This window comes from Hyla sarda, chromosome 3 (assembly GCF_029499605.1).
Source record: "Hyla sarda isolate aHylSar1 chromosome 3, aHylSar1.hap1, whole genome shotgun sequence".
NCBI lineage: Eukaryota > Metazoa > Chordata > Amphibia > Anura > Hylidae > Hyla > Hyla sarda.
The window spans coordinates 3,832,974-3,846,367 of NC_079191.1; the positions used below are offsets into that span (position 1 = coordinate 3,832,974).

General features: G+C 47.2%; 33 non-coding genes across 33 annotated transcripts; 23 read left to right on the top strand and 10 right to left on the bottom strand.

The window, feature by feature from the left end:
- The first annotated feature begins 258 nt into the window (after window positions 1–258).
- Window positions 259–330, top strand: TRNAG-UCC (transfer RNA glycine (anticodon UCC)). The gene has a single exon. It is a non-coding gene; the product is annotated as a tRNA-Gly (tRNA).
- A 122-nt stretch (window positions 331–452) lies between these two features.
- TRNAN-GUU (transfer RNA asparagine (anticodon GUU)) lies at window positions 453–526 on the bottom strand. Its single transcript has one exon. It is a non-coding gene; the product is annotated as a tRNA-Asn (tRNA).
- An 862-nt stretch (window positions 527–1,388) lies between these two features.
- On the top strand, window positions 1,389–1,461 carry TRNAA-AGC (transfer RNA alanine (anticodon AGC)). Its single transcript has one exon. It is a non-coding gene; the product is annotated as a tRNA-Ala (tRNA).
- A 410-nt stretch (window positions 1,462–1,871) lies between these two features.
- Window positions 1,872–1,945, bottom strand: TRNAN-GUU (transfer RNA asparagine (anticodon GUU)). The gene has a single exon. It is a non-coding gene; the product is annotated as a tRNA-Asn (tRNA).
- A 451-nt stretch (window positions 1,946–2,396) lies between these two features.
- TRNAG-UCC (transfer RNA glycine (anticodon UCC)) lies at window positions 2,397–2,468 on the top strand. The gene has a single exon. It is a non-coding gene; the product is annotated as a tRNA-Gly (tRNA).
- A 330-nt stretch (window positions 2,469–2,798) lies between these two features.
- Window positions 2,799–2,871, top strand: TRNAA-AGC (transfer RNA alanine (anticodon AGC)). The gene has a single exon. It is a non-coding gene; the product is annotated as a tRNA-Ala (tRNA).
- Window positions 2,872–2,963: 92 nt separating this feature from the next.
- Window positions 2,964–3,050, top strand: TRNAY-GUA (transfer RNA tyrosine (anticodon GUA)). The gene is given in 2 exon segments: window positions 2,964–3,000; window positions 3,015–3,050. It is a non-coding gene; the product is annotated as a tRNA-Tyr (tRNA).
- Window positions 3,051–3,281: 231 nt separating this feature from the next.
- TRNAN-GUU (transfer RNA asparagine (anticodon GUU)) lies at window positions 3,282–3,355 on the bottom strand. Its single transcript has one exon. It is a non-coding gene; the product is annotated as a tRNA-Asn (tRNA).
- Window positions 3,356–3,806: 451 nt separating this feature from the next.
- TRNAG-UCC (transfer RNA glycine (anticodon UCC)) lies at window positions 3,807–3,878 on the top strand. The gene has a single exon. It is a non-coding gene; the product is annotated as a tRNA-Gly (tRNA).
- A 337-nt stretch (window positions 3,879–4,215) lies between these two features.
- TRNAA-AGC (transfer RNA alanine (anticodon AGC)) lies at window positions 4,216–4,288 on the top strand. The gene has a single exon. It is a non-coding gene; the product is annotated as a tRNA-Ala (tRNA).
- A 92-nt stretch (window positions 4,289–4,380) lies between these two features.
- Window positions 4,381–4,467, top strand: TRNAY-GUA (transfer RNA tyrosine (anticodon GUA)). The gene is given in 2 exon segments: window positions 4,381–4,417; window positions 4,432–4,467. It is a non-coding gene; the product is annotated as a tRNA-Tyr (tRNA).
- A 231-nt stretch (window positions 4,468–4,698) lies between these two features.
- TRNAN-GUU (transfer RNA asparagine (anticodon GUU)) lies at window positions 4,699–4,772 on the bottom strand. Its single transcript has one exon. It is a non-coding gene; the product is annotated as a tRNA-Asn (tRNA).
- A 451-nt stretch (window positions 4,773–5,223) lies between these two features.
- On the top strand, window positions 5,224–5,295 carry TRNAG-UCC (transfer RNA glycine (anticodon UCC)). The gene has a single exon. It is a non-coding gene; the product is annotated as a tRNA-Gly (tRNA).
- Window positions 5,296–5,626: 331 nt separating this feature from the next.
- TRNAA-AGC (transfer RNA alanine (anticodon AGC)) lies at window positions 5,627–5,699 on the top strand. The gene has a single exon. It is a non-coding gene; the product is annotated as a tRNA-Ala (tRNA).
- Window positions 5,700–5,791: 92 nt separating this feature from the next.
- TRNAY-GUA (transfer RNA tyrosine (anticodon GUA)) lies at window positions 5,792–5,878 on the top strand. The gene is given in 2 exon segments: window positions 5,792–5,828; window positions 5,843–5,878. It is a non-coding gene; the product is annotated as a tRNA-Tyr (tRNA).
- A 231-nt stretch (window positions 5,879–6,109) lies between these two features.
- On the bottom strand, window positions 6,110–6,183 carry TRNAN-GUU (transfer RNA asparagine (anticodon GUU)). The gene has a single exon. It is a non-coding gene; the product is annotated as a tRNA-Asn (tRNA).
- A 451-nt stretch (window positions 6,184–6,634) lies between these two features.
- Window positions 6,635–6,706, top strand: TRNAG-UCC (transfer RNA glycine (anticodon UCC)). The gene has a single exon. It is a non-coding gene; the product is annotated as a tRNA-Gly (tRNA).
- A 331-nt stretch (window positions 6,707–7,037) lies between these two features.
- TRNAA-AGC (transfer RNA alanine (anticodon AGC)) lies at window positions 7,038–7,110 on the top strand. Its single transcript has one exon. It is a non-coding gene; the product is annotated as a tRNA-Ala (tRNA).
- A 92-nt stretch (window positions 7,111–7,202) lies between these two features.
- On the top strand, window positions 7,203–7,289 carry TRNAY-GUA (transfer RNA tyrosine (anticodon GUA)). The gene is given in 2 exon segments: window positions 7,203–7,239; window positions 7,254–7,289. It is a non-coding gene; the product is annotated as a tRNA-Tyr (tRNA).
- A 231-nt stretch (window positions 7,290–7,520) lies between these two features.
- Window positions 7,521–7,594, bottom strand: TRNAN-GUU (transfer RNA asparagine (anticodon GUU)). The gene has a single exon. It is a non-coding gene; the product is annotated as a tRNA-Asn (tRNA).
- A 451-nt stretch (window positions 7,595–8,045) lies between these two features.
- TRNAG-UCC (transfer RNA glycine (anticodon UCC)) lies at window positions 8,046–8,117 on the top strand. The gene has a single exon. It is a non-coding gene; the product is annotated as a tRNA-Gly (tRNA).
- Window positions 8,118–8,448: 331 nt separating this feature from the next.
- Window positions 8,449–8,521, top strand: TRNAA-AGC (transfer RNA alanine (anticodon AGC)). Its single transcript has one exon. It is a non-coding gene; the product is annotated as a tRNA-Ala (tRNA).
- Window positions 8,522–8,613: 92 nt separating this feature from the next.
- TRNAY-GUA (transfer RNA tyrosine (anticodon GUA)) lies at window positions 8,614–8,700 on the top strand. The gene is given in 2 exon segments: window positions 8,614–8,650; window positions 8,665–8,700. It is a non-coding gene; the product is annotated as a tRNA-Tyr (tRNA).
- A 231-nt stretch (window positions 8,701–8,931) lies between these two features.
- TRNAN-GUU (transfer RNA asparagine (anticodon GUU)) lies at window positions 8,932–9,005 on the bottom strand. Its single transcript has one exon. It is a non-coding gene; the product is annotated as a tRNA-Asn (tRNA).
- A 451-nt stretch (window positions 9,006–9,456) lies between these two features.
- On the top strand, window positions 9,457–9,528 carry TRNAG-UCC (transfer RNA glycine (anticodon UCC)). Its single transcript has one exon. It is a non-coding gene; the product is annotated as a tRNA-Gly (tRNA).
- A 331-nt stretch (window positions 9,529–9,859) lies between these two features.
- Window positions 9,860–9,932, top strand: TRNAA-AGC (transfer RNA alanine (anticodon AGC)). Its single transcript has one exon. It is a non-coding gene; the product is annotated as a tRNA-Ala (tRNA).
- Window positions 9,933–10,342: 410 nt separating this feature from the next.
- TRNAN-GUU (transfer RNA asparagine (anticodon GUU)) lies at window positions 10,343–10,416 on the bottom strand. Its single transcript has one exon. It is a non-coding gene; the product is annotated as a tRNA-Asn (tRNA).
- A 451-nt stretch (window positions 10,417–10,867) lies between these two features.
- TRNAG-UCC (transfer RNA glycine (anticodon UCC)) lies at window positions 10,868–10,939 on the top strand. The gene has a single exon. It is a non-coding gene; the product is annotated as a tRNA-Gly (tRNA).
- An 809-nt stretch (window positions 10,940–11,748) lies between these two features.
- Window positions 11,749–11,822, bottom strand: TRNAN-GUU (transfer RNA asparagine (anticodon GUU)). The gene has a single exon. It is a non-coding gene; the product is annotated as a tRNA-Asn (tRNA).
- A 451-nt stretch (window positions 11,823–12,273) lies between these two features.
- TRNAG-UCC (transfer RNA glycine (anticodon UCC)) lies at window positions 12,274–12,345 on the top strand. Its single transcript has one exon. It is a non-coding gene; the product is annotated as a tRNA-Gly (tRNA).
- Window positions 12,346–12,682: 337 nt separating this feature from the next.
- Window positions 12,683–12,755, top strand: TRNAA-AGC (transfer RNA alanine (anticodon AGC)). The gene has a single exon. It is a non-coding gene; the product is annotated as a tRNA-Ala (tRNA).
- A 92-nt stretch (window positions 12,756–12,847) lies between these two features.
- Window positions 12,848–12,934, top strand: TRNAY-GUA (transfer RNA tyrosine (anticodon GUA)). The gene is given in 2 exon segments: window positions 12,848–12,884; window positions 12,899–12,934. It is a non-coding gene; the product is annotated as a tRNA-Tyr (tRNA).
- A 231-nt stretch (window positions 12,935–13,165) lies between these two features.
- Window positions 13,166–13,239, bottom strand: TRNAN-GUU (transfer RNA asparagine (anticodon GUU)). Its single transcript has one exon. It is a non-coding gene; the product is annotated as a tRNA-Asn (tRNA).
- Between the last annotated feature and the right edge of the window lie 155 nt (window positions 13,240–13,394).

Consider the following 13,394-nt stretch of genomic DNA (forward strand, 5'->3'; position numbering starts at 1 on the left):
CGCAGCGGAAGCGTGCTGGGCCCATAACCCAGAGGTCGATGGATCGAAACCATCCTCTGCTAAGCAATCAATTTTACTGTTTCCACCATTGTAATTGAGGCAAGTTCGTTTCTAGGCCAACGCATTGTTCCTCTTCTTTGGAGGTGTTTTAAGGTCTTTGTGAACGAATTTTGCTCTTCATGATAGCAGAAGTAGTCAGTCTAAGCCATGCGAATCACAGACGTCACCGACATCACCGACATCACAGCTGTCAAAGAAGCGTTGGTGGTATAGTGGTAAGCATAGCTGCCTTCCAAGCAGTTGACCCGGGTTTGATTCCCGGCCAACGCATTTCTTTCAAGGTTTTGTCACCTGTCTCCTATGCTTGCTCTTTCATGGTAAAAAATTTTGCAGCTAGAAGCACCCTTTCAGCTCCTTACATTACAATGCTCCTCCCATCAAAAAGGGGACCTCGTCCCTGGGTGGGCTTGAACCACCAACCTTTCGGTTAACAGCCGAACGCGCTAACCGATTGCGCCACAGAGACAACGGTGCTGCATGCTCGTGACTAGGCACAAGCGAAAACCCAAATGCTGGTCTCCAGGTGGACTTCAGCCCATAACAATCGGCTTTTAAGCTAAACTTGCTGAAACGGCAGAGACCGCCTTCCCGCTAGCAGCTTGACAGAAACCAGAGGGTAGTTATGCTTCTCATCTCCTTTACAGACAGAAGCAGAGTGGCGCAGCGGAAGCGTGCTGGGCCCATAACCCAGAGGTCGATGGATCGAAACCATCCTCTGCTAAGCAATCAATTTTACTGTTTCCACCATTGTAATTGAGGCAAGTTCGTTTCTAGGCCAACGCATTGTTCCTCTTCTTTGGAGGTGTTTTAAGGTCTTTGTGAACGAATTTTGCTCTTCATGATAGCAGAAGTAGTCAGTCTAAGCCATGCGAATCACAGACGTCACCGACATCACCGACATCACAGCTGTCACAGAAGCGTTGGTGGTATAGTGGTAAGCATAGCTGCCGTCCAAGCAGTTGACCCGGGTTCGATTCCCGGCCAACGCATTTCTTTCAAGGTTTTGTCACCTGTCTCCTATGCTTGCTCTTTCATGGTAAAAAATTTTGCAGCTTGAAGCACCCTTTCAGCTCCTTACATTACAATGCTCCTCCCATTACAATGCTCCTCCCAAAAGGGTCCCATGGCTCTAGAGCCTCATCTGCTACATAACAACTTTCTTGTCCTAAGTATTAAGCCACGCGAAGCTCTGTAAACATCCCAGTCTTAGTCTTCTAATGTCAAAAATATTTTGACACTTAAAAAAAAAAAAAAAAAAAAAAAAAAAGTTTCAAACAGTTACAGAGATTGATCAGTGGATTGCGTGGCTAAATGCGTGGGTCAGACATGGGGGATTAGCTCAAATGGTAGAGCGCTCGCTTAGCATGCGAGAGGTAGCGGGATCGATGCCCGCATCCTCCAAAAACTTTTTGACTTTTTCAAACATCTTTTTAGCTAATGCTCATGGCACTCTTAGCCAAGCCAAAGAGTTGCACACACCCAGCTTTGCCAATCCTTCGATAGCTCAGCTGGTAGAGCGGAGGACTGTAGTAGAACAATCGGCAATCCTTAGGTCGCTGGTTCGATTCTGGCTCGAAGGACATTTTTTTGGGGGGTATGTTTTCATTTGGGATGTTTCAAGCTGCTGAAACACACACACTTCCGCTGACCCCTACTCTTAACACTAGAAACACCCTTTCCAGAGAGGTCTCCCGTCAACATTGGGACTTTAAAACAGGCACAGAGACCAAGCTTTCAGTTGAGAGCACATCTAAGGCTCGCCAAAGAACCACCTTTAGCTGTGACGTGCAACCAAATCAAAAAGGGGACCTCGTCCCTGGGTGGGCTTGAACCACCAACCTTTCGGTTAACAGCCGAACGCGCTAACCGATTGCGCCACAGAGACAACGGTGCTGCATGCTCGTGACTAGGCACAAGCGAAAACCCAAATGCTGGTCTCCAGGTGGACTTCAGCCCATAACAATCGGCTTTTAAGCTAAACTTGCTGAAACGGCAGAGACCGCCTTCCCGCTAGCAGCTTGACAGAAACCAGAGGGTAGTTATGCTTCTCATCTCCTTTACAGACAGAAGCAGAGTGGCGCAGCGGAAGCGTGCTGGGCCCATAACCCAGAGGTCGATGGATCGAAACCATCCTCTGCTAAGCAATCAATTTTACTGTTTCCACCATTGTAATTGAGGCAAGTTCGTTTCTAGGCCAACGCATTGTTCCTCTTCTTTGGAGGTGTTTTAAGGTCTTTGTGAACGAATTTTGCTCTTCATGATAGCAGAAGTAGTCAGTCTAAGCCATGCGAATCACAGACGTCACCGACATCACCGACATCACAGCTGTCACAGAAGCGTTGGTGGTATAGTGGTAAGCATAGCTGCCTTCCAAGCAGTTGACCCGGGTTCGATTCCCGGCCAACGCATTTCTTTCAAGGTTTTGTCACCTGTCTCCTATGCTTGCTCTTTCATGGTAAAAAATTTTGCAGCTAGAAGCACCCTTTCAGCTCCTTACATTACAATGCTCCTCCCATTACAATGCTCCTCCCAAAAGGGTCCCATGGCTCTAGAGCCTCATCTGCTACATAACAACTTTCTTGTCCTAAGTATTAAGCCACGCGAAGCTCTGTAAACATCCCAGTCTTAGTGTTCTAATGTCAAAAATATTTTGACACTTAAAAAAAAAAAAAAAAAAGTTTCAAACAGTTACAGAGATTGATCAGTGGATTGCGTGGCTAAATGCGTGGGTCAGACATGGGGGATTAGCTCAAATGGTAGAGCGCTCGCTTAGCATGCGAGAGGTAGCGGGATCGATGCCCGCATCCTCCAAAAACTTTTTGACTTTTTCAAACATCTTTTTAGCTAATGCTCATGGCACTCTTAGCCAAGCCAAAGAGTTGCACACACCCAGCTTTGCCAATCCTTCGATAGCTCAGCTGGTAGAGCGGAGGACTGTAGTAGAACAATCGGCAATCCTTAGGTCGCTGGTTCGATTCCGGCTCGAAGGACATTTTTTTGGGGGGTATGTTTTCATTTGGGATGTTTCAAGCTGCTGAAACACACACACTTCCGCTGACCCCTACTCTTAACACTAGAAACACCCTTTCCAGAGAGGTCTCCCGTCAACATTGGGACTTTAAAACAGGCACAGAGACCAAGCTTTCAGTTGAGAGCACATCTAAGGCTCGCCAAAGAACCACCTTTAGCTGTGACGTGCAACCAAATCAAAAAGGGGACCTCGTCCCTGGGTGGGCTTGAACCACCAACCTTTCGGTTAACAGCCGAACGCGCTAACCGATTGCGCCACAGAGACAACGGTGCTGCATGCTCGTGACTAGGCACAAGCGAAAACCCAAATGCTGGTCTCCAGGTGGACTTCAGCCCATAACAATCGGCTTTTAAGCTAAACTTGCTGAAACGGCAGAGACCGCCTTCCCACTAGCAGCTTGACAGGAACCAGAGGGTAGTTATGCTTCTCATCTCCTTTACAAACAGAAGCAGAGTGGCGCAGCGGAAGCGTGCTGGGCCCATAACCCAGAGGTCGATGGATCGAAACCATCCTCTGCTAAGCAATCAATTTTACTGTTTCCACCATTGTAATTGAGGCAAGTTCGTTTCTAGGCCAACGCATTGTTCCTCTTCTTTGGAGGTGTTTTAAGGTCTTTGTGAACGAATTTTGCTCTTCATGATAGCAGAAGTAGTCAGTCTAAGCCATGCGAATCACAGACGTCACCGACATCACCGACATCACAGCTGTCACAGAAGCGTTGGTGGTATAGTGGTAAGCATAGCTGCCTTCCTAGCAGTTGACCCGGGTTCGATTCCCGGCCAACGCATTTCTTTCAAGGTTTTGTCACCTGTCTCCTATGCTTGCTCTTTCATGGTAAAAAATTTTGCAGCTAGAAGCACCCTTTCAGCTCCTTACATTACAATGCTCCTCCCATTACAATGCTCCTCCCAAAAGGGTCCCATGGCTCTAGAGCCTCATCTGCTACATAACAACTTTCTTGTCCTAAGTATTAAGCCACGCGAAGCTCTGTAAACATCCCAGTCTTAGTGTTCTAATGTCAAAAATATTTTGACACTTAAAAAAAAAAAAAAAAAAAAAAAAAGTTTCAAACAGTTACAGAGATTGATCAGTGGATTGCGTGGCTAAATGCGTGGGTCAGACATGGGGGATTAGCTCAAATGGTAGAGCGCTCGCTTAGCATGCGAGAGGTAGCGGGATCGATGCCCGCATCCTCCAAAAACTTTTTGACTTTTTCAAACATCTTTTTAGCTAATGCTCATGGCACTCTTAGCCAAGCCAAAGAGTTGCACACACCCAGCTTTGCCAATCCTTCGATAGCTCAGCTGGTAGAGCGGAGGACTGTAGTAGAACAATCGGCAATCCTTAGGTCGCTGGTTCGATTCCGGCTCGAAGGACATTTTTTTGGGGGGTATGTTTTCATTTGGGATGTTTCAAGCTGCTGAAACACACACACTTCCGCTGACCCCTACTCTTAACACTAGAAACACCCTTTCCAGAGAGGTCTCCCGTCAACATTGGGACTTTAAAACAGGCACAGAGACCAAGCTTTCAGTTGAGAGCACATCTAAGGCTCGCCAAAGAACCACCTTTAGCTGTGACGTGCAACCAAATCAAAAAGGGGACCTCGTCCCTGGGTGGGCTTGAACCACCAACCTTTCGGTTAACAGCCGAACGCGCTAACCGATTGCGCCACAGAGACAACGGTGCTGCATGCTCGTGACTAGGCACAAGCGAAAACCCAAATGCTGGTCTCCAGGTGGACTTCAGCCCATAACAATCGGCTTTTAAGCTAAACTTGCTGAAACGGCAGAGACCGCCTTCCCACTAGCAGCTTGACAGGAACCAGAGGGTAGTTATGCTTCTCATCTCCTTTACAGACAGAAGCAGAGTGGCACAGCGGAAGCGTGCTGGGCCCATAACCCAGAGGTCGATGGATCGAAACCATCCTCTGCTAAACAATCAATTTCACTGTTTCCACCATTGTAATTGAGGCAAGTTCGTTTCTAGGCCAACGCATTGTTCCTCTTCTTTGGAGGTGTTTTAAGGTCTTTGTGAACGAATTTTGCTCTTCATGATAGCAGAAGTAGTCAGTCTAAGCCATGCGAATCACAGACGTCACCGACATCACCGACATCACAGCTGTCAAAGAAGCGTTGGTGGTATAGTGGTAAGCATAGCTGCCTTCCAAGCAGTTGACCCGGGTTCGATTCCCGGCCAACGCATTTCTTTCAAGGTTTTGTCACCTGTCTCCTATGCTTGCTCTTTCATGGTAAAAAATTTTGCAGCTAGAAGCACCCTTTCAGCTCCTTACATTACAATGCTCCTCCCATTACAATGCTCCTCCCAAAAGGGTCCCATGGCTCTAGAGCCTCATCTGCTACATAACAACTTTCTTGTCCTAAGTATTAAGCCACGCGAAGCTCTGTAAACATCCCAGTCTTAGTCTTCTAATGTCAAAAATATTTTGACACTTAAAAAAAAAAAAAAAAAAAGTTTCAAACAGTTACAGAGATTGATCAGTGGATTGCGTGGCTAAATGCGTGGGTCAGACATGGGGGATTAGCTCAAATGGTAGAGCGCTCGCTTAGCATGCGAGAGGTAGCGGGATCGATGCCCGCATCCTCCAAAAACTTTTTGACTTTTTCAAACATCTTTTTAGCTAATGCTCATGGCACTCTTAGCCAAGCCAAAGAGTTGCACACACCCAGCTTTGCCAATCCTTCGATAGCTCAGCTGGTAGAGCGGAGGACTGTAGTAGAACAATCGGCAATCCTTAGGTCGCTGGTTCGATTCCGGCTCGAAGGACATTTTTTTGGGGGGTATGTTTTCATTTGGGATGTTTCAAGCTGCTGAAACACACACACTTCCGCTGACCCCTACTCTTAACACTAGAAACACCCTTTCCAGAGAGGTCTCCCGTCAACATTGGGACTTTAAAACAGGCACAGAGACCAAGCTTTCAGTTGAGAGCACATCTAAGGCTCGCCAAAGAACCACCTTTAGCTGTGACGTGCAACCAAATCAAAAAGGGGACCTCGTCCCTGGGTGGGCTTGAACCACCAACCTTTCGGTTAACAGCCGAACGCGCTAACCGATTGCGCCACAGAGACAACGGTGCTGCATGCTCGTGACTAGGCACAAGCGAAAACCCAAATGCTGGTCTCCAGGTGGACTTCAGCCCATAACAATCGGCTTTTAAGCTAAACTTGCTGAAACGGCAGAGACCGCCTTCCCACTAGCAGCTTGACAGGAACCAGAGGGTAGTTATGCTTCTCATCTCCTTTACAGACAGAAGCAGAGTGGCACAGCGGAAGCGTGCTGGGCCCATAACCCAGAGGTCGATGGATCGAAACCATCCTCTGCTAAACAATCAATTTCACTGTTTCCACCATTGTAATTGAGGCAAGTTCGTTTCTAGGCCAACGCATTGTTCCTCTTCTTTGGAGGTGTTTTAAGGTCTTTGTGAACGAATTTTGCTCTTCATGATAGCAGAAGTAGTCAGTCTAAGCCATGCGAATCACAGACGTCACCGACATCACCGACATCACAGCTGTCAAAGAAGCGTTGGTGGTATAGTGGTAAGCATAGCTGCCTTCCAAGCAGTTGACCCGGGTTCGATTCCCGGCCAACGCATTTCTTTCAAGGTTTTGTCACCTGTCTCCTATGCTTGCTCTTTCATGGTAAAAAATTTTGCAGCTAGAAGCACCCTTTCAGCTCCTTACATTACAATGCTCCTCCCATTACAATGCTCCTCCCAAAAGGGTCCCATGGCTCTAGAGCCTCATCTGCTACATAACAACTTTCTTGTCCTAAGTATTAAGCCACGCGAAGCTCTGTAAACATCCCAGTCTTAGTCTTCTAATGTCAAAAATATTTTGACACTTAAAAAAAAAAAAAAAAAAAGTTTCAAACAGTTACAGAGATTGATCAGTGGATTGCATGGCTAAATGCTTGGGTCAGACATGGGGGATTAGCTCAAATGGTAGAGCGCTCGCTTAGCATGCGAGAGGTAGCGGGATCGATGCCCGCATCCTCCAAAAACTTTTTGACTTTTTCAAACATCTTTTTAGCTAATGCTCATGGCACTCTTAGCCAAGCCAAAGAGTTGCACACACCCAGCTTTGCCAATCCTTCGATAGCTCAGCTGGTAGAGCGGAGGACTGTAGTAGAACAATCGGCAATCCTTAGGTCGCTGGTTCGATTCCGGCTCGAAGGACATTTTTTTGGGGGGTATGTTTTCATTTGGGATGTTTCAAGCTGCTGAAACACACACACTTCCGCTGACCCCTACTCTTAACACTAGAAACACCCTTTCCAGAGAGGTCTCCCGTCAACATTGGGACTTTAAAACAGGCACAGAGACCAAGCTTTCAGTTGAGAGCACATCTAAGGCTCGCCAAAGAACCACCTTTAGCTGTGACGTGCAACCAAATCAAAAAGGGGACCTCGTCCCTGGGTGGGCTTGAACCACCAACCTTTCGGTTAACAGCCGAACGCGCTAACCGATTGCGCCACAGAGACAACGGTGCTGCATGCTCGTGACTAGGCACAAGCGAAAACCCAAATGCTGGTCTCCAGGTGGACTTCAGCCCATAACAATCGGCTTTTAAGCTAAACTTGCTGAAACGGCAGAGACCGCCTTCCCACTAGCAGCTTGACAGGAACCAGAGGGTAGTTATGCTTCTCATCTCCTTTACAGACAGAAGCAGAGTGGCACAGCGGAAGCGTGCTGGGCCCATAACCCAGAGGTCGATGGATCGAAACCATCCTCTGCTAAACAATCAATTTCACTGTTTCCACCATTGTAATTGAGGCAAGTTCGTTTCTAGGCCAACGCATTGTTCCTCTTCTTTGGAGGTGTTTTAAGGTCTTTGTGAACGAATTTTGCTCTTCATGATAGCAGAAGTAGTCAGTCTAAGCCATGCGAATCACAGACGTCACCGACATCACCGACATCACAGCTGTCAAAGAAGCGTTGGTGGTATAGTGGTAAGCATAGCTGCCTTCCAAGCAGTTGACCCGGGTTCGATTCCCGGCCAACGCATTTCTTTCAAGGTTTTGTCACCTGTCTCCTATGCTTGCTCTTTCATGGTAAAAAATTTTGCAGCTAGAAGCACCCTTTCAGCTCCTTACATTACAATGCTCCTCCCATTACAATGCTCCTCCCAAAAGGGTCCCATGGCTCTAGAGCCTCATCTGCTACATAACAACTTTCTTGTCCTAAGTATTAAGCCACGCGAAGCTCTGTAAACATCCCAGTCTTAGTCTTCTAATGTCAAAAATATTTTGACACTTAAAAAAAAAAAAAAAAAAAGTTTCAAACAGTTACAGAGATTGATCAGTGGATTGCATGGCTAAATGCTTGGGTCAGACATGGGGGATTAGCTCAAATGGTAGAGCGCTCGCTTAGCATGCGAGAGGTAGCGGGATCGATGCCCGCATCCTCCAAAAACTTTTTGACTTTTTCAAACATCTTTTTAGCTAATGCTCATGGCACTCTTAGCCAAGCCAAAGAGTTGCACACACCCAGCTTTGCCAATCCTTCGATAGCTCAGCTGGTAGAGCGGAGGACTGTAGTAGAACAATCGGCAATCCTTAGGTCGCTGGTTCGATTCCGGCTCGAAGGACATTTTTTTGGGGGGTATGTTTTCATTTGGGATGTTTCAAGCTGCTGAAACACACACACTTCCGCTGACCCCTACTCTTAACACTAGAAACACCCTTTCCAGAGAGGTCTCCCGTCAACATTGGGACTTTAAAACAGGCACAGAGACCAAGCTTTCAGTTGAGAGCACATCTAAGGCTCGCCAAAGAACCACCTTTAGCTGTGACGTGCAACCAAATCAAAAAGGGGACCTCGTCCCTGGGTGGGCTTGAACCACCAACCTTTCGGTTAACAGCCGAACGCGCTAACCGATTGCGCCACAGAGACAACGGTGCTGCATGCTCGTGACTAGGCACAAGCGAAAACCCAAATGCTGGTCTCCAGGTGGACTTCAGCCCATAACAATCGGCTTTTAAGCTAAACTTGCTGAAACGGCAGAGACCGCCTTCCCGCTAGCAGCTTGACAGAAACCAGAGGGTAGTTATGCTTCTCATCTCCTTTACAGACAGAAGCAGAGTGGCGCAGCGGAAGCGTGCTGGGCCCATAACCCAGAGGTCGATGGATCGAAACCATCCTCTGCTAAGCAATCAATTTCACTGTTTCCACTATTGTAATTGAGGCAAGTTCGTTTCTAGGCCAACGCATTGTTCCTCTTCTTTGGAGGTGTTTTAAGGTCTTTGTGAACGAATTTTGCTCTTCATGATAGCAGAAGTAGTCAGTCTAAGCCATGCGAATCACAGACGTCACCGACATCACCGACATCACAGCTGTCACAGAAGCGTTGGTGGTATAGTGGTGAGCATAGCTGCCTTCCAAGCAGTTGACCCGGGTTCGATTCCCGGCCAACGCATTTCTTTCAAGGTTTTGTCACCTGTCTCCTATGCTTGCTCTTTCATGGTAAAAAATTTTGCAGCTAGAAGCACCCTTTCAGCTCCTTACATTACAATGCTCCTCCCATTACAATGCTCCTCCCAAAAGGGTCCCATGGCTCTAGAGCCTCATCTGCTACATAACAACTTTCTTGTCCTAAGTATTAAGCCACGCGAAGCTCTGTAAACATCCCAGTCTTAGTCTTCTAATGTCAAAAATATTTTGACACTTAAAAAAAAAAAAAAAAAAAGTTTCAAACAGTTACAGAGATTGATCAGTGGATTGCGTGGCTAAATGCGTGGGTCAGACATGGGGGATTAGCTCAAATGGTAGAGCGCTCGCTTAGCATGCGAGAGGTAGCGGGATCGATGCCCGCATCCTCCAAAAACTTTTTGACTTTTTCAAACATCTTTTTAGCTAATGCTCATGGCACTCTTAGCCAAGCCAAAGAGTTGCACACACCCAGCTTTGCCAATCCTTCGATAGCTCAGCTGGTAGAGCGGAGGACTGTAGTAGAACAATCGGCAATCCTTAGGTCGCTGGTTCGATTCTGGCTCGAAGGACATTTTTTTGGGGGGTATGTTTTCATTTGGGATGTTTCAAGCTGCTGAAACACACACACTTCCGCTGACCCCTACTCTTAACACTAGAAACACCCTTTCCAGAGAGGTCTCCCGTCAACATTGGGACTTTACAACAGGCACAGAGACCAAGCTTTCAGTTGAGAGCACATCTAAGGCTCGCCAAAGAACCACCTTTAGCTGTGACGTGCAACCAAATCAAAAAGGGGACCTCGTCCCTGGGTGGGCTTGAACCACCAACCTTTCGGTTAACAGCCGAACGCGCTAACCAATTGCGCCACAGAGACAACGGTGCTGCATGCTCGTGACTAGGCACAAGCGAAAACCCAAATGCTGGTCTCCAGGTGGACTTCAGCCCATAACAATCGGCTTTTAAGCTAAACTTGCTGAAACGGCAGAGACCGCCTTCCCACTAGCAGCTTGACAGGAACCAGAGGGTAGTTATGCTTCTCATCTCCTTTACAGACAGAAGCAGAGTGGCGCAGCGGAAGCGTGCTGGGCCCATAACCCAGAGGTCGATGGATCGAAACCATCCTCTGCTAAGCAATCAATTTCACTGTTTCCACCATTGTAATTGAGGCAAGTTCGTTTCTAGGCCAACGCATTGTTCCTCTTCTTTGGAGGTGTTTTAAGGTCTTTGTGAACGAATTTTGCTCTTCATGATAGCAGAAGTAGTCAGTCTAAGCCATGCGAATCACAGACGTCACCGACATCACCAACATCACAGCTGTCACAGAAGCGTTGGTGGTATAGTGGTAAGCATAGCTGCCTTCCTAGCAGTTGACCCGGGTTCGATTCCCGGCCAACGCATTTCTTTCAAGGTTTTGTCACCTGTCTCCTATGCTTGCTCTTTCATGGTAAAAAATTTTGCAGCTAGAAGCACCCTTTCAGCTCCTTACATTACAATGCTCCTCCCATTACAATGCTCCTCCCAAAAGGGTCCCATGGCTCTAGAGCCTCATCTGCTACATAACAACTTTCTTGTCCTAAGTATTAAGCCACGCGAAGCTCTGTAAACATCCCAGTCTTAGTCTTCTAATGTCAAAAATATTTTGACACTTAAAAAAAAAAAAAAGTTTCAAACAGTTACAGAGATTGATCAGTGGATTGCGTGGCTAAATGCGTGGGTCAGACATGGGGGATTAGCTCAAATGGTAGAGCGCTCGCTTAGCATGCGAGAGGTAGCGGGATCGATGCCTGCATCCTCCAAAAACTTTTTGACTTTTTCAAACATCTTTTTAGCTAATGCTCATGGCACTCTTAGCCAAGCCAAAGAGTTGCACACACCCAGCTTTGCCAATCCTTCGATAGCTCAGCTGGTAGAGCGGAGGACTGTAGTAGAACAATCGGCAATCCTTAGGTCGCTGGTTCGATTCTGGCTTGAAGGACATTTTTTTGGGGGGTATGTTTTCATTTGGGATGTTTCAAGCTGCTGAAACACACACACTTCCGCTGACCCCTACTCTTAACACTAGAAACACCCTTTCCAGAGAGGTCTCCCGTCAACATTGGGACTTTAAAACAGGCACAGAGACCAAGCTTTCAGTTGAGAGCACATCTAAGGCTCGCCAAAGAACCACCTTTAGCTGTGACGTGCAACCAAATCAAAAAGGGGACCTCGTCCCTGGGTGGGCTTGAACCACCAACCTTTCGGTTAACAGCCGAACGCGCTAACCGATTGCGCCACAGAGACAACGGTGCTGCATGCTCGTGACTAGGCACAAGCGAAAACCCAAATGCTGGTCTCCAGGTGGACTTCAGCCCATAACAATCGGCTTTTAAGCTAAACTTGCTGAAACGGCAGAGACCGCCTTCCCACTAGCAGCTTGACAGGAACCAGAGGGTAGTTATGCTTCTCATCTCCTTTACAAACAGAAGCAGAGTGGCGCAGCGGAAGCGTGCTGGGCCCATAACCCAGAGGTCGATGGATCGAAACCATCCTCTGCTAAGCAATCAATTTTACTGTTTCCACCATTGTAATTGAGGCAAGTTCGTTTCTAGGCCAACGCATTGTTCCTCTTCTTTGGAGGTGTTTTAAGGTCTTTGTGAACGAATTTTGCTCTTCATGATAGCAGAAGTAGTCAGTCTAAGCCATGCGAATCACAGACGTCACCGACATCACCGACATCACAGCTGTCACAGAAGCGTTGGTGGTATAGTGGTAAGCATAGCTGCCTTCCTAGCAGTTGACCCGGGTTCGATTCCCGGCCAACGCATTTCTTTCAAGGTTTTGTCACCTGTCTCCTATGCTTGCTCTTTCATGGTAAAAAATTTTGCAGCTAGAAGCACCCTTTCAGCTCCTTACATTACAATGCTCCTCCCATTACAATGCTCCTCCCAAAAGGGTCCCATGGCTCTAGAGCCTCATCTGCTACATAACAACTTTCTTGTCCTAAGTATTAAGCCACGCGAAGCTCTGTAAACATCCCAGTCTTAGTGTTCTAATGTCAAAAATATTTTGACACTTAAAAAAAAAAAAAAAAAAAAAAAAAGTTTCAAACAGTTACAGAGATTGATCAGTGGATTGCGTGGCTAAATGCGTGGGTCAGACATGGGGGATTAGCTCAAATGGTAGAGCGCTCGCTTAGCATGCGAGAGGTAGCGGGATCGATGCCCGCATCCTCCAAAAACTTTTTGACTTTTTCAAACATCTTTTTAGCTAATGCTCATGGCACTCTTAGCCAAGCCAAAGAGTTGCACACACCCAGCTTTGCCAATCCTTCGATAGCTCAGCTGGTAGAGCGGAGGACTGTAGTAGAACATTCGGCAATCCTTAGGTCGCTGGTTCGATTCCGGCTCGAAGGACATTTTTTTGGGGGGTATGTTTTCATTTGGGATGTTTCAAGCTGCTGAAACACACACACTTCCGCTGACCCCTACTCTTAACACTAGAAACACCCTTTCCAGAGAGGTCTCCCGTCAACATTGGGACTTTAAAACAGGCACAGAGACCAAGCTTTCAGTTGAGAGCACATCTAAGGCTCGCCAAAGAACCACCTTTAGCTGTGACGTGCAACCAAATCAAAAAGGGGACCTCGTCCCTGGGTGGGCTTGAACCACCAACCTTTCGGTTAACAGCCGAACGCGCTAACCGATTGCGCCACAGAGACAACGGTGCTGCATGCTCGTGACTAGGCACAAGCGAAAACCCAAATGCTGGTCTCCAGGTGGACTTCAGCCCATAACAATCGGCTTTTAAGCTAAACTTGCTGAAACGGCAGAGACCGCCTTCCCACTAGCAGCTTGACAGGAACCAGAGGGTAGT